The sequence below is a fragment of the Trichosurus vulpecula genome, chromosome 4 (assembly GCF_011100635.1).
Source record: "Trichosurus vulpecula isolate mTriVul1 chromosome 4, mTriVul1.pri, whole genome shotgun sequence".
NCBI classification, from domain to species: Eukaryota; Metazoa; Chordata; class Mammalia; order Diprotodontia; family Phalangeridae; genus Trichosurus; species Trichosurus vulpecula.
In genome coordinates this window covers 427,286,276-427,299,063 of record NC_050576.1, presented here as the reverse complement: position 1 = coordinate 427,299,063, position 12,788 = coordinate 427,286,276, and positions in this window count along the sequence as shown.

Below are 12,788 nucleotides of genomic sequence, written 5' to 3'. Positions count from 1 at the left end.
CTAAGGGTACCTATCTTTCCAAGGATATCAATTTAAAATTCAGTCATTTATATTTAAGGTCTACAAAGTATTTTGTTTGTTATACTTCCTACAAAGCATTTTTTTCCCTAACCCTGTAAGGTAAATAATGCAAGTACTATTGCATTTATTTTATAGATGAAGAAAATGAGGTTCTAAGACCTTAAGTGACTTGCTCTTGATGATAAAAGCTAGTATTAAGTTTCTGAGGTAGGATTCTGGGCTCCAGGCTCCAGGTTTAGTACTCTACCCTTTAGCCAGAAATGTAATTTAAAGAAGGCCATAATCTACTCAACTGTAGGAAAGGCAGCTAGGTGATACAGTCGATAAAGCATTGGACTTGGAGTCATTAAGGGCTGAGTTCAAATCCAGCCTCACACAATGTGTGACTTAACTTCTGTTTGCCTCAGTTCCCTCAACTGCAAAATGGGGTTAATTATAGCATCTACCTCCCAGGGTTGTTGTAAGCTCAAATAAAATATTTGTAAAGCACTTAAGCACAGTGCATGGTATGTATATAGGAGGGGCTCTATAAATGCTTATTCTCTTCCTCCTGTACAGTAACATGCCTCAGGTACTGTTATCATAAAGGAAAGAAGGTAGTTTATGTGAGGCCTAATGAAATGTAGAGCCTAATACAGGTTATCAACCTCTAGACTGTCCAAGGGGAGAGTATGCTGTGATTCTAAGTAATAGATACTCATTTGTTGCTTGAGTGATGAAAGGGAATTCATTTTATAATAATGAAGATAACCGCACAAAATATCATATTGATTTTCCTTTCATTTAACAGGGATTCTGCTGACTAATTTTGTCTTCTAAGCATAATTACCCATTGTGTGGATGTACCCTATACAAATGACTGGCCCTGGTTTCAGTTTTAATTCTTGTTTATTTTGAGCAAGGCAACATTGAAGTAACTAACTACTAGACATTCAAAGATAAAAAAAAATGTTTCTCCAGCCTTCAAGGGGTTTAGAAGCTAATGGTATATTCTTAGGTATGTCTTTTATTTTAAAACAATGCATTGAAATGCTTTGACTAAAACAATTTGTTTCAAAGAAAAATAAATTTTTTTAAAAACTCACATTATAACCATCTAATAATACTGGACTTTGAGGTAAGAATTTGAACAGCCTAATCATCTACTTCCCTCGATGGACCTCTCTCAAGCTCCTGAAACTGCCTGAACTCATTTCTCAATATTGTAGTTAGCACAGTCTTACCCTCTTATACTCTTGTCATTTCAGTGATCCTGAACCCCTGGCTGTCACTGTACAAATCCCATTCCCCAAACTCAAGTGTCTGTACCCTTACTCCCATCTCCCTCAACCACACCCTGCAAATGTCCCATTCCAAATCTACCTGCCCCTTCCATTAAGCACTCTGAAATGCCTTCTTCATAAACCTTTCTGACTTTCAAGTCATGTGACCAACATGAAGGAGGACTAGACCTTTTCTCTGATTCTCCAAGTCCTCTCAAACCTAGTCTGTCTCCTGAACTTCAATTCCACATCACCAAGTGTCTTGTGGACATTTCAAACTAAATACACCACAAAGAGAATTCATTATCTTTACCTCAAATTCTTCCCCAGAAAATTTGCCTATTACTGCCCCAACTTGCCTATTACTGTCAAGAGCACTGCAATCCTCCCAATCATCCAGGTTTGCAACCTCAGTATTTTCCTCAACTCCTTAATCTCATTCATTCCACTATTCAAGCCAATGCAATGGAACCCAATCCAAATCTACCTCCACAACTTCAGTCCACTAGGTCCCTTTCTCTCTAATAATAGCCACTGCGATAATTGAGGCCCTCATCATCTCTCATTTGGACTAGTGCAATAGCCTTCTAACTAGTCTCCCCATCTCAAGTCTCTCCCCCCTCCATGCATCCTCCACACAGCTGCCAAAGGGATTTTTCAAAAACTGAGCTCCAACCTTCCACCCTCCCCTAACCCCTTACTCAACTTTCAGTGGCTTCCTATTACCTACAGGATCAAAAGCAATTAAGCTTTAAATTGCACTAAGACTTCGGGGGCACTGTATAGCTGCCTCTGGCATTTCACTACCTGTCCCTTTCTATCTTCTTACACCTCCCTCCTCTGCAGGCACTTTACAATCCGACCTCACTCCCCCCAATCGCTGGCTCCCTTTAAGACGGCTCAAATCTCTTCACATCTATCGTTACCTTCCATGGACTACATCTTGTACGTACATGTCGCCTCCCCCATTAAAAGGTGAGCTTGTCCGGGGCACAGTTCGCAGTTTTGCCCTTCTCTATACGCACAACGCTCAGCACGGTGCTTGGCACAGAGTAAACGCTTAACTGTTGACCGAGTAGCAGAACTCAGACGACAATTCAGGTTGAATGTTTTTTCCACCACACCATCCAAACTCTCCTGGGGCTAGTTTCCACACCGCCAAGACGTTACATTAAACCCAGGGGCAAAGGTAATATCAGCGGCGCTTTACTCCCATTACTCCAGGTGCAAAATCATCCCCTCCTCCACCAACCACAGATCCCGGAGCCCCACACCCAAGGATGGAAAGAGGCTGGGTTCCCAGACGGTTAGCTCTCCGCACCTTCCTCACTTTCACCCCCAATATCCCAGCTGCCCATCCCGCAACACACGCCCAGCAGGGGGCAGCGGGGGAGGGCAGAAGGATGGATGGATCGCAGTTCAGTTGGGCCGCCTTAGCCCCTTAAGCGGGAGAAAATTAAAAGGCACAAAAGCTCAAGCCCCGTGTATGCGGGGCGACTGGAGATTGGTGATGCCGGGACCTTACCTGGATTCTCCGGCTTCCGCTGCGGCTCAAAATCAAGGTTCTTACAAGCCGACAGCGCTCCAAACGCTCACTTCCGGCAAGGCTTCTAGACTGCGCGCGCATCCCCAGCCTAGTGTCAGGCACCCCAAGGGGTGGAGTCGTCCTGAGTGTGGCGCAAAGTAAGTACCGCCCGGAGAGGGGCGGGGGTCATCTTGAAGGATTGACAAGTGATCTAATCGATCTCAACCCCGCCCCATCTGAGCCTAAGCATTGCCTGCTAGGGCTGGCTACATTCTCATGTAAGTTTAACAGGTCGGCTTTTGAGGTGCCTTCCAGCTCTGGGGTTCTGAACCCCACCATCAACCAACCCACAATTAAATATGGAACTAAGAACACTCAGAAAACTATATATAAAACAGGAAGTTAAAATACATTATAAATTGGAGAATGGCTCAACAAGCCACATATGAATCTGCAGGAATTCTATTGTGCTGTAAGACATGATGGAGGGGCAGGTTTCAGAGAAACTTGGAAAGACTTACACGAACTGACCCAATGTGAAGCAAGGAGAACCAAAAGAACAACCAACAGAATAAAGACAACTTCCAAAGACCTAGGAACTCCAATTGGCATTATGACCAACCACAATCCCAAGGGACTGCTGATGAAGCATTTCACCCCCCAATAGATCATTAATGGATGAGGAGCAGATTGAGACATAGCTATTGTTACCAAGATTTTACTGAGCCAGTCTCTAACCTGAAAATGACAAAACAGCAGGCCAAAGTGCCAGTAATCAAGTAGCCTTTTAACTAATTAGTTTCATTATGAGGAACAGGTTTGCGAATCAGAAATTCTCCAGATCAGAACTCCACCTTGCTGAAGTGAAGACAGATTATATACATAAATCACAGTGGGATGGCAAGGGGAAAAGATGGATTACAAACAGTCATTTCCAGGGCTTTGAGTGGTTTCCCATGACTTGCCTGCAAATGGAAGACAATACAACAATTCTGAAGTCCTGTTAGGACCCTTAGGGGTCTTTACTTGATGGGTTACAGAACCAGAGTTCTGTGATGGGAACAGGTTCTACAATCTTTGATTCACCTCACTTAAGGTACACAGCCAGTGATTGTGAGCATTGTCAAAGGTTTGATTAATCATTTTCAAGTTGCATTTTAAGTCTGACTCACATGAGAAGCAATTCTGAAAAATCTAAATTATTAGAATATTCATTATACATATCATATCTATTATGATAATCATAATTCCACACTATATACCATACATAATAAATGTATACTATGTATATGTATATATGCATATATAAATACACACATATTTTGGACATGGCCATTGTGGGAATTTGTTTTGCTTGAAAATACATGGGTGTAACAGTTTGATTTTCCTTGCTTCGAAGTGAGGGGTGGGAAGGGAGGGAAATGTAAAACGGAAAGAATGCAGACCTGAAAATAATATAGAATTGATTTTTCTTAAGTATATTTGTTGTTGTTCAGTCCTGTCTGACACTTCACGACCTGGTGAACCATACTGTCTATGGGGTTTTCTTGGCAGATACTGGAGTGGTTTGCCATTTCCTTCTCTAGCAGATTAAGGCAAACAGAGTTTAGGTAACTTGCCCAAGGTCACACAGCTAGTAAGTATCTGAGCCTGAATTGAAACTCAGGTCTTCCTGACTCCAGGCCCGGCCCTCTATCCACTGACCCATCTAGCTGCCTTAAGTACATTAGAAAGGTGCAAATGAAAGTGTTCTTCAGGGAATGCAATGACTTGAACTACAAACATACCTCCCATTATGTCATGTTTTGACTAAGATATTCCTTAAAATCGTCTTTATTCCCTCAACTCTGGGTTTTTGTTCAAAACTTTCCCATTTTAATCTTTCCAAAATAAGCTTCTCCACAGGGAAAAATTGACACTCAATGACAAATATCTTCTCCTCTCCACTTCAGCTTCTCCCACTTCTTCTCTGGGTGATCTTAGGGATTTAGTCTTCTCATCTGAAGAATAGGCATGATAAATATTTGCAGCAATAATAAATCAGCTTCAAAATTATTTATTATTGGATAAAATATAAAAGTACATCAGTTAAAAAGTTAACCTTTGCAGAAGGTCTGAAAACGGTGTGATTCTTAATAATCTCTGCCTTCCCTTACTCCAGCTTCTATAGTGGCTGCAGAAATAAATGGGACCAAATAGGTCGGAGAGCTATTTTGTATTTTTCTTTATGTTATGAGTTGCCATGGCCAAATTATTCATCACCCAGCAAGCAAGTTACCCAAGGGCACATACCACATGAGCAAGTTCCAAAGGCCAGCACAATGTCAAAGTTTTGGACAAAACTACTCCTGATCTGACAGCCAGTATCACTCTTGATGATGCGGAAATTACCTTGGGGATTGGTATTTTAGCTGGTGTTAGTGACACCTGTCTACTATATAATCAATACATTGTCTAAAATATTGCCCAGATAAATCTGAAGTATCTACTAAAGTTGAAGTTCAACTTTCAGACCTCCCTGTGGGAAACAGAAAGTTCTTGCCTGGTGCTTAGAAGGGACCAGATCTTTCCTGTTCTACTGTAGCACTAAGCTGCCTAGTACACTTATATATCAATGACCTTTTCAGAAATGTTGTCAGAACAGCTAAGTTGCAGGCAACTGTTAACTTTATTATTAAATCTTCCCCATAAGAATTTTAGGTAAGCAAATGGCCATATGTTGAAAAGATTTTTTTCCCCAAACTTTGAGTCTCTGGGTTTCTGTTTGTCTTTGGACATTTGATTTCTGCTCCCCTGCCATGGACCCCAGGGACATAGGAGATCTCCTATAACTGACAAGTGAGAAAAACTTAGAAGAAAAGTAGCTTTACACAAAATAAGCAAGGAGTGAAGGAATTTTTAGAAAGAGGGAAATTACAGTGTTATATTTACATTATTAGATTTCAAAGGAAAATAAAATACTTCTGACTCTTTCTAAATGTTCCTAAGTTTTGATTTTGTGGGGAAAGCATTAAGCACATTTATTTTAGGAAAATAAAAGCTAAATTCATACTAAAAAAATTTTAGATATGTTTGAATTCATCCTGGAAAACATCTTCCCTTCTGTTACTGATATCTTCCTTGTTCTTTTATCAATTGTGTGCTCAGGTTTTCTTGTTGTTGTTTTGGGGGTTTGTTTGTTTTTTAACATTTTTCTTCCTCCTGAGAGCTTTGGTAATTTGAAACTTTTTTTTTTAACCTTATATTCCCCTATAGCTCACTTTCTGACTCCTTTCCCTTTGATGGTAGATGATGTCTCAGCTTTCTCCCACAATGAGGAATTTACTTTTCATCAGTCTCAATCCCTGCTTCAGATGACTTTGAGGGGAATGAAACTGCTTCAATTGGATGCCAGACCCCTTTACAGATCAAGTTTCTACTTTCCTGTTTCTCTACTTTCTCCACAGAGGAGGGGGAAGGGGGCAGAGATGAGTTCTGTTGCTTATTTCATCAGAATGGTGGAGTGAGGGCTAAGGCAGGTGGGTGAGCTGGCAAAACCTAAAGCAGCAGCTAGGAAATTGATGAGTGGACCCCAGAGTACAAACCCGTGGATATGATTGGGCAACCCTACCAAAGTGTAGTTCTAAGAAGAAGGCATGATGAGTGGGTGAGTTAGAGATTAGGGATTAGCTTTCTCTGATGTTTATTCATCAAGTTGTTACCTCGTTAGAGTTCTTAGTATCTTAGTCTATAGAGATAGCTGAAATGAATTTATCTCTTGTGAATAATTCTTATTTTGGAGAGGTTTAAGAAGTTATAAGGATCAGAGAAAATGTCTAATTCCCCATTTTATTAGACATATGACCTATAAGTCTCTAGCAAAACTGTTCTATTTGGATTTCTAAGTGCAAGTCAATTTATGCATTTTTATTCTGTGTGGCTAAGGAGCCTATTACTCTGGCAGTTCACATTACCTGTAGACCTCCAGATCATATGATTACAAACATTATCAATTCATGATAAAACATGTGGTACATTTTTACTTTTCTTTTAAATGATTATCCTTCTCAATTGAAAGTAATTTTCCTTCAGTAGGAATTTTATCAAGTGTCCCTACTATATTGACTTTATGGAAGAAAATTAATTTCTTTTTCTAAGATTATTGCATATCTCACTGATGGGGTGCTTGTGCTTGAACCCTAATTCCAACAGTCTCTGCTTGGGTGCCTGTGCCAGAATCCCAATTCCAAAACACATCCAGTTCTCAAAACATATTCTCTCCCAGGAACGCTCTCGCTAGCTTAAGGGCAATATGCCCCAACTTATCTCTGCTTCTTCCTTAATAAGCAGCTATGCCTAATTATAGATTGATTTCCAGATGCTGATAATTGACTGTACACTGAGTCATAACCATATTTACTATTTACTGACCTTTCTAATATGTATCCCAGACATAGTATTTTGTCTAACAAGACACTAGAGATTCCCCCTTAGCCCCAACCCATAGTGAACTCAGCGATGTTTCACAGTGAAAACCACACCCCTAGTAACCCCGCTGTGGGCTATTTCCTAGAGAACTCTGGATAATACACCTATGCAGTAGATACTAAGTGTGCATGTTCCTTTAAGAACCAACCACTCCTTAACCATGCCTTAACCACTCCCTAATCCCAACCCAAAACACCTGACACGTTCCCCTCCTTAATCCCCTAAAAGTTTCTCTAAAAGTCCCTCCTGCACCTCTTTATGGTTGCAGGTTCCCTAAGAACTCTTGCCAGCCGTAAAGCATAATAAATCTTTGCCTCCTTGACATAAAGAATGCTTGGGTCTGCAAATTCATTCCAGGCGGCCTTGCCCTGGGAACTTTGGTTTGGGATCCCTGAATCCCTGGGTTTTTCCCCCCTCAACATTACAACTAATTGTAATGGTAATGTAAATGGGAAGATCTTTCCCATCCATTAATAGGCCCATGTGACCTGCTTAAGTCAGATGGAAGCCTAAGCCACATGAGTTTGAGTCACATGAAGCCTGTGGTGGGAGGAGTTTGCTGAATGGGTGGAACAGGAAGGGGTAGAACAGGAAGGGTGGAACAGTGGAACAGACCTGAGAGGAAGCAGTAAGAGATGGGAGAGAGACGGTGGGAGTTGCAACTTGGAGAGAGAGGAGGCAGGCAGAGAGAGAACAGCAGTTAGCGTGAGTGAAAGCCAGGGAGTGATTTTGCTTGAGGGTGTTCATTTGTGGGAAGGCTCTAGCATAGGGAAGGCTTGAGGATGGCAGTGCCCCCTGCATTGCTAATGTGTATAGATTTCTTTGTTGCTATGATGGATTTGGCTTTCTGGTGTTGAGATTTGGCTTTCTGGTGTTTGAATAAATTTCTGGTTCTGTCTTCCATGTGGAGAGTCTATTAATATTTTGTCATTCAGAATGACACTGGCATATTCATAGCCACTACACCAATTCAAAAACCAATTTCATTAAAAGAATACTTCTAGAGTTTGTTAAACAATTAAAAATATATTGAAATGGCCTTTGAGAATTAATTGGGGGACTAAAGTCTCAGGCTATCGATGTAGCTAGCTGATTTCCTGAGTATAAAAAAGTCAGGGCCTATGTAGCTCTAGCTGTCTCTTCAAGCTTTACCAGCAGATCACCATAGGCAACAAATGCAAAGGAGGAGAAGCTACACACAACTTTATTAAGGATGTATATTTGTTGAACATCCTTTTCCTGCTTTGAAATGTCTTTTCCCTGTAGTGGCTAAGTAAACTTCCTTTTGTTAATTGACATATTTTCTGTGTCTTATTTCATTCTTATTTTGAATCTCAGGTATCAGACTGTCCTAAATCAAGCCTGGTATACTACACTATTCGCTAAACTGATAACCTGTCTGGTTGGACTATTGTGCACAGACTTACCCTGATTTCCAGGTTTCTGATCTCCTGTACAGATTTGCTCCTTGGGAGCAAACACTTCCCCTTATACAGCTCAGTATCCCCCACAATCTCTAACACAGTGCTCAGAGTATAACTAATTCTCAATAAATAACAAATGAATGATTTCCATGCCTCATTCCTCTCATCGATGATGTGCTTATCTCCTTTTAATCTATTCGCATGGATTATTATTATTGTTGTTGTTGTTTTTGTTGTTGAAGTACATACACATACTAAGGGCAGCTAAGTGGTGCATCGGGGTGCAGCCCCCAGTGCTAGGTCTGGAGTCAGGAAGACTTATCATCATGAGTTCAAATCCAGTTTCAGATACTTACTAGCTGTGTGACCCTGAGCAAATCACTTAACCTCTGTTTGCCTCAATACACTGGAGAAAGAAATGGAAAACCTCAAGTGGGGTCATGAAGAGTCAGACATGACTGAAATGACTGAAAAATGACAAAATATGTGTTTATGTGTATATATGTATATATACACGTATATATTGATAAAGGATTGTGGTTTGGGAATGACTTTTGCAGAAATATTTAATATGAAATTGTTCACATGGTTTAACAAGCACAATTTAATCCAAATTTCACTTAAATGAAAGGACTAAGCTTGTGAAGAGGAAGGAATAGCAAAAAGTGGAGCCATGATGCATATGATAAAGGTAATTGGAAAAGAATAAGGATTGTCAACAGAAAGCTTGAAAGAGGAAAAATGTGAAAGAGATGAAGAGGAATATGAACATAAAAAATTAAGAGTCAAGGACATTATCTTGCCCAAGAATATATATCTTGTCTTAATTTGAATCACAGATCATAGAATTAGAGCTGGAAGTACTTCAGAAACCATTTAATCAAAGCCCCTCATTTTAAATAGTAGGAAACTGAGGGCCAAGGATATTAAGCAATTGCCCAAAATTACACAGGCAGAAAGTGTCAGAAGTGGCAGTTAATCCTAGGTTCTCTGATTTGAAAGCTGGTGCTCACTGTGAAAACTTGGATTAATTGATTTTTGCCATGGCAAAAAGGCATGAGCAATTAAAGTAATGTTAACTATAACCCTCTTTCTTCAAATTTCAGTCTGTTTTGCATCACTTTAACATTTGCAAAGTAATTTACATATTCCATAGCCCTATTTTGTGGCATTGTTGTTATTTAGTTGTAGCTGACTTTTCCGAACATTGTATAGAGTTTTCTTAGCCAAATACTAGAGTAGTTTGCCATTTTCTTCTCCAGTGGATTAAGGCAAATAGAGGTTAAATGACCTGCCCAGGGTCACACAGCTGATAAGTATCTGATGCTGGATTTAAAGTTGGGTCTTCCTGACTCCAGGCCTGGCACTTTATCCACTGAGCCACCTAGCTGCCTCTAAGTTGCGGCATAGGGAACAATAAATGTAAAGGTAAAGAAAGAATGTTGTATGTGTGAAACAGTAAGGCAATAAACACAACATCAATGATAATTGTGAATATGCCTGTGTAGTTCTGTGTCACAAAGTAGGAGAGAATCTCCATAAAGAAGGTAAAAGAAATATATTATTCAGACACCAGAAAACCATATCCCATAACCAAATGTTCAGCTCTCACAGCCAGTCAGTCCACTTTATCATAACAGCAAGGAACTTAAAATACTATATCACAGGGAGCCTGGCCATTCCAAAACCTCTTTGACGCCCTGCTGGGGTCCTCCCCAAAACAAACTCACAGTATAGCTAAGTCAGCCTGTTCAGTTCTAACAATCATGAGGGCAGCCATTAGCAGCCACCAGCAGCCATAAAATCTCTCTCTCTCAATCTCTCTCTCTCTCTCTCAGCATTTTCTGTGACATACCTTCCTTTTCCTGTCAGGAAGCTCCTCCTACCTGCAGAGAAGGTCAGTGGGAAAAGCTGCGGGAGTGGAAGGAGTTCGCAGTTCGGCTTCCAGCCCCGGGGGCAGCGGAGGTGGGGCAGCTCCAGCTGTTGTTACTTCTGGCTCCAGGCCTACCTGGTGGGAGGAATTAAGTGGCGGATCAGAGCAGGGGTGCACAGCCTGCCAAAGATCTAAGCCCAGTTCGGGTTGGGGGTTCTTGGGGAAGGAGCAGTGCGGGTCTGACAGAGCTGGCACCTCCCCCCCAAACGTGGAACATAGAACTCGTTAGTCTACAAGCAGTCATACCCCACTGAAAAACTCAAGGGTCAAGTTAGTTGGTTGGGAATATGGCCAGGCAGCGAAAACGGGCCCAGATTCAGTCTCAGACTTTGGATTCTTTCTTTGGTGACAAAGAAGACCAAAACATAAATTTAACCTGTAAATAGTACAATAGGTGTATGTGTAATTTATGATATGTAGTTGTAGTAGTCTCCTTACTAATTTATTTAAAAATTTTGCATCAATATACATTAGGGATATTGCTCTCTAGATTTTACTTTCTGTTTTGACTCATTGTGTAGTGATCAAGACTTCATTTGTTTCATAGAAAGAATTTTGTAAGACATGGTTTCCTGCATTTTAAAAAATATATTTAAGAAACTAGTTGCAATACTATCCACATTTTTGGGGGGGGCAGGGCAATTGGGGTTAAGTGACTTGCCCAAGGTCACACAGCTAGTACGTGTCAAGTGTCTGAAGCCGTATTTGAACTCAGGTCCTTCTGACTCCAGGGCCAGTGCTCTACTCGCTGCACCACCTAGCTGGCCCCCACTATCTACACTTTGAAAAAATAGGATAGATTTTGCAAATTCATCTTTTCCTGATTTTTTTCTTTGAAAATTGATTTATGACTTTAATTTTTTTCTAAGATTGAGTTATTTAAGCCTTACATTTCTTATTTTGTTAATCTGGGTATTTCATGTTTTTGTAAATATTTTTCCATTTTATTTAGATTGCCCATTTTATTGGCATAAAACTGGGCAAAATAGTTCCTGATTTCTTCTATTTCTTTATTCATTGCTTGTGATTCACCTTTTTTGTTTTTGATAGAGTAATTTGGTTTTCCTTTTTTTTTAAATCAAGTTAGCCAATGGTTTACCCTATTTTATTGTTTTCCCTCCAAAAAATCATTTCCCAGTTTCATTCACTGATTTTTTTCAATTTTGTTAATCTGTCCTTTGATTTTCAGAATTTATATTTTGGGATATAACTAGGGAGTTTTAGTGAGTTGCTTTTCCATTTTTTAAGAAAAGTGGAATGACGAGGTCGTTGACCTGATCATTATCTTAATGTTGGAGTTTTTAAAGATATAAAATTTCCCCTAAAAACTGCTTTAATTTCATCCCCAAAATTTTATGTTGTCTCCTTGTTATTATATTTAATGAAATTATTGACTATGTCTAAAATATTTATTTAACCTATCCATTCTTTAGGACTGTTTAGTCTCCATTTAATTTTTGATCATTTATTTGGCAGTCCTTTATTGAATATGAGGTTTATTATATTCTGGTATATAAAAGATGTGTTTAATATTTCTGCTCTTTTTCCTGTATTTATGAAGTTTTCATGTCATAACATATGGCTGATTTCAGAAGCTGTTATATACAGCTGAGAAATAAGTATACTCATTTTCATGCCCATTCAATAATTTCCAAAAGTCTGTCCTATCTAATGTTTCTAATATATAGGTACGCATAAACATGTTTCTAAAAAATATATTCAGGTCCTTCACCTCTTTTTATTTTTTGTTTTTTTGGTTTTTTTTTGGTTAGATTTATCTAGGTTTGAGAGGGGTAATAGATATCAAATGAGATATGTGTAAAGTGCTTAGCACAGTGCCTAGCACATAGTACAAACTTAATAAATGTGAATTGTATTCCATTCTGTTCCATTAATGGAGGTTGCTTGTTATTATACCCCCACTATTATGGGAGGATAGATGGCACAACAGATAGAGTCCTGGAAGACCTGAATCAATTCTGGCATCATACACTTATTAGCTATTTCACTCTCGGAAAACTGCATCCCCTGTATGCCTCAATTTCCCCCTCTCTACAATGGGGATAATAATAGCACTTACCTGTCAAAGTTGTAAAGTTTAAATAAAATAATATTTATAAACCTTAAAGGATCATACTAAATGCTAGCTTTTATCA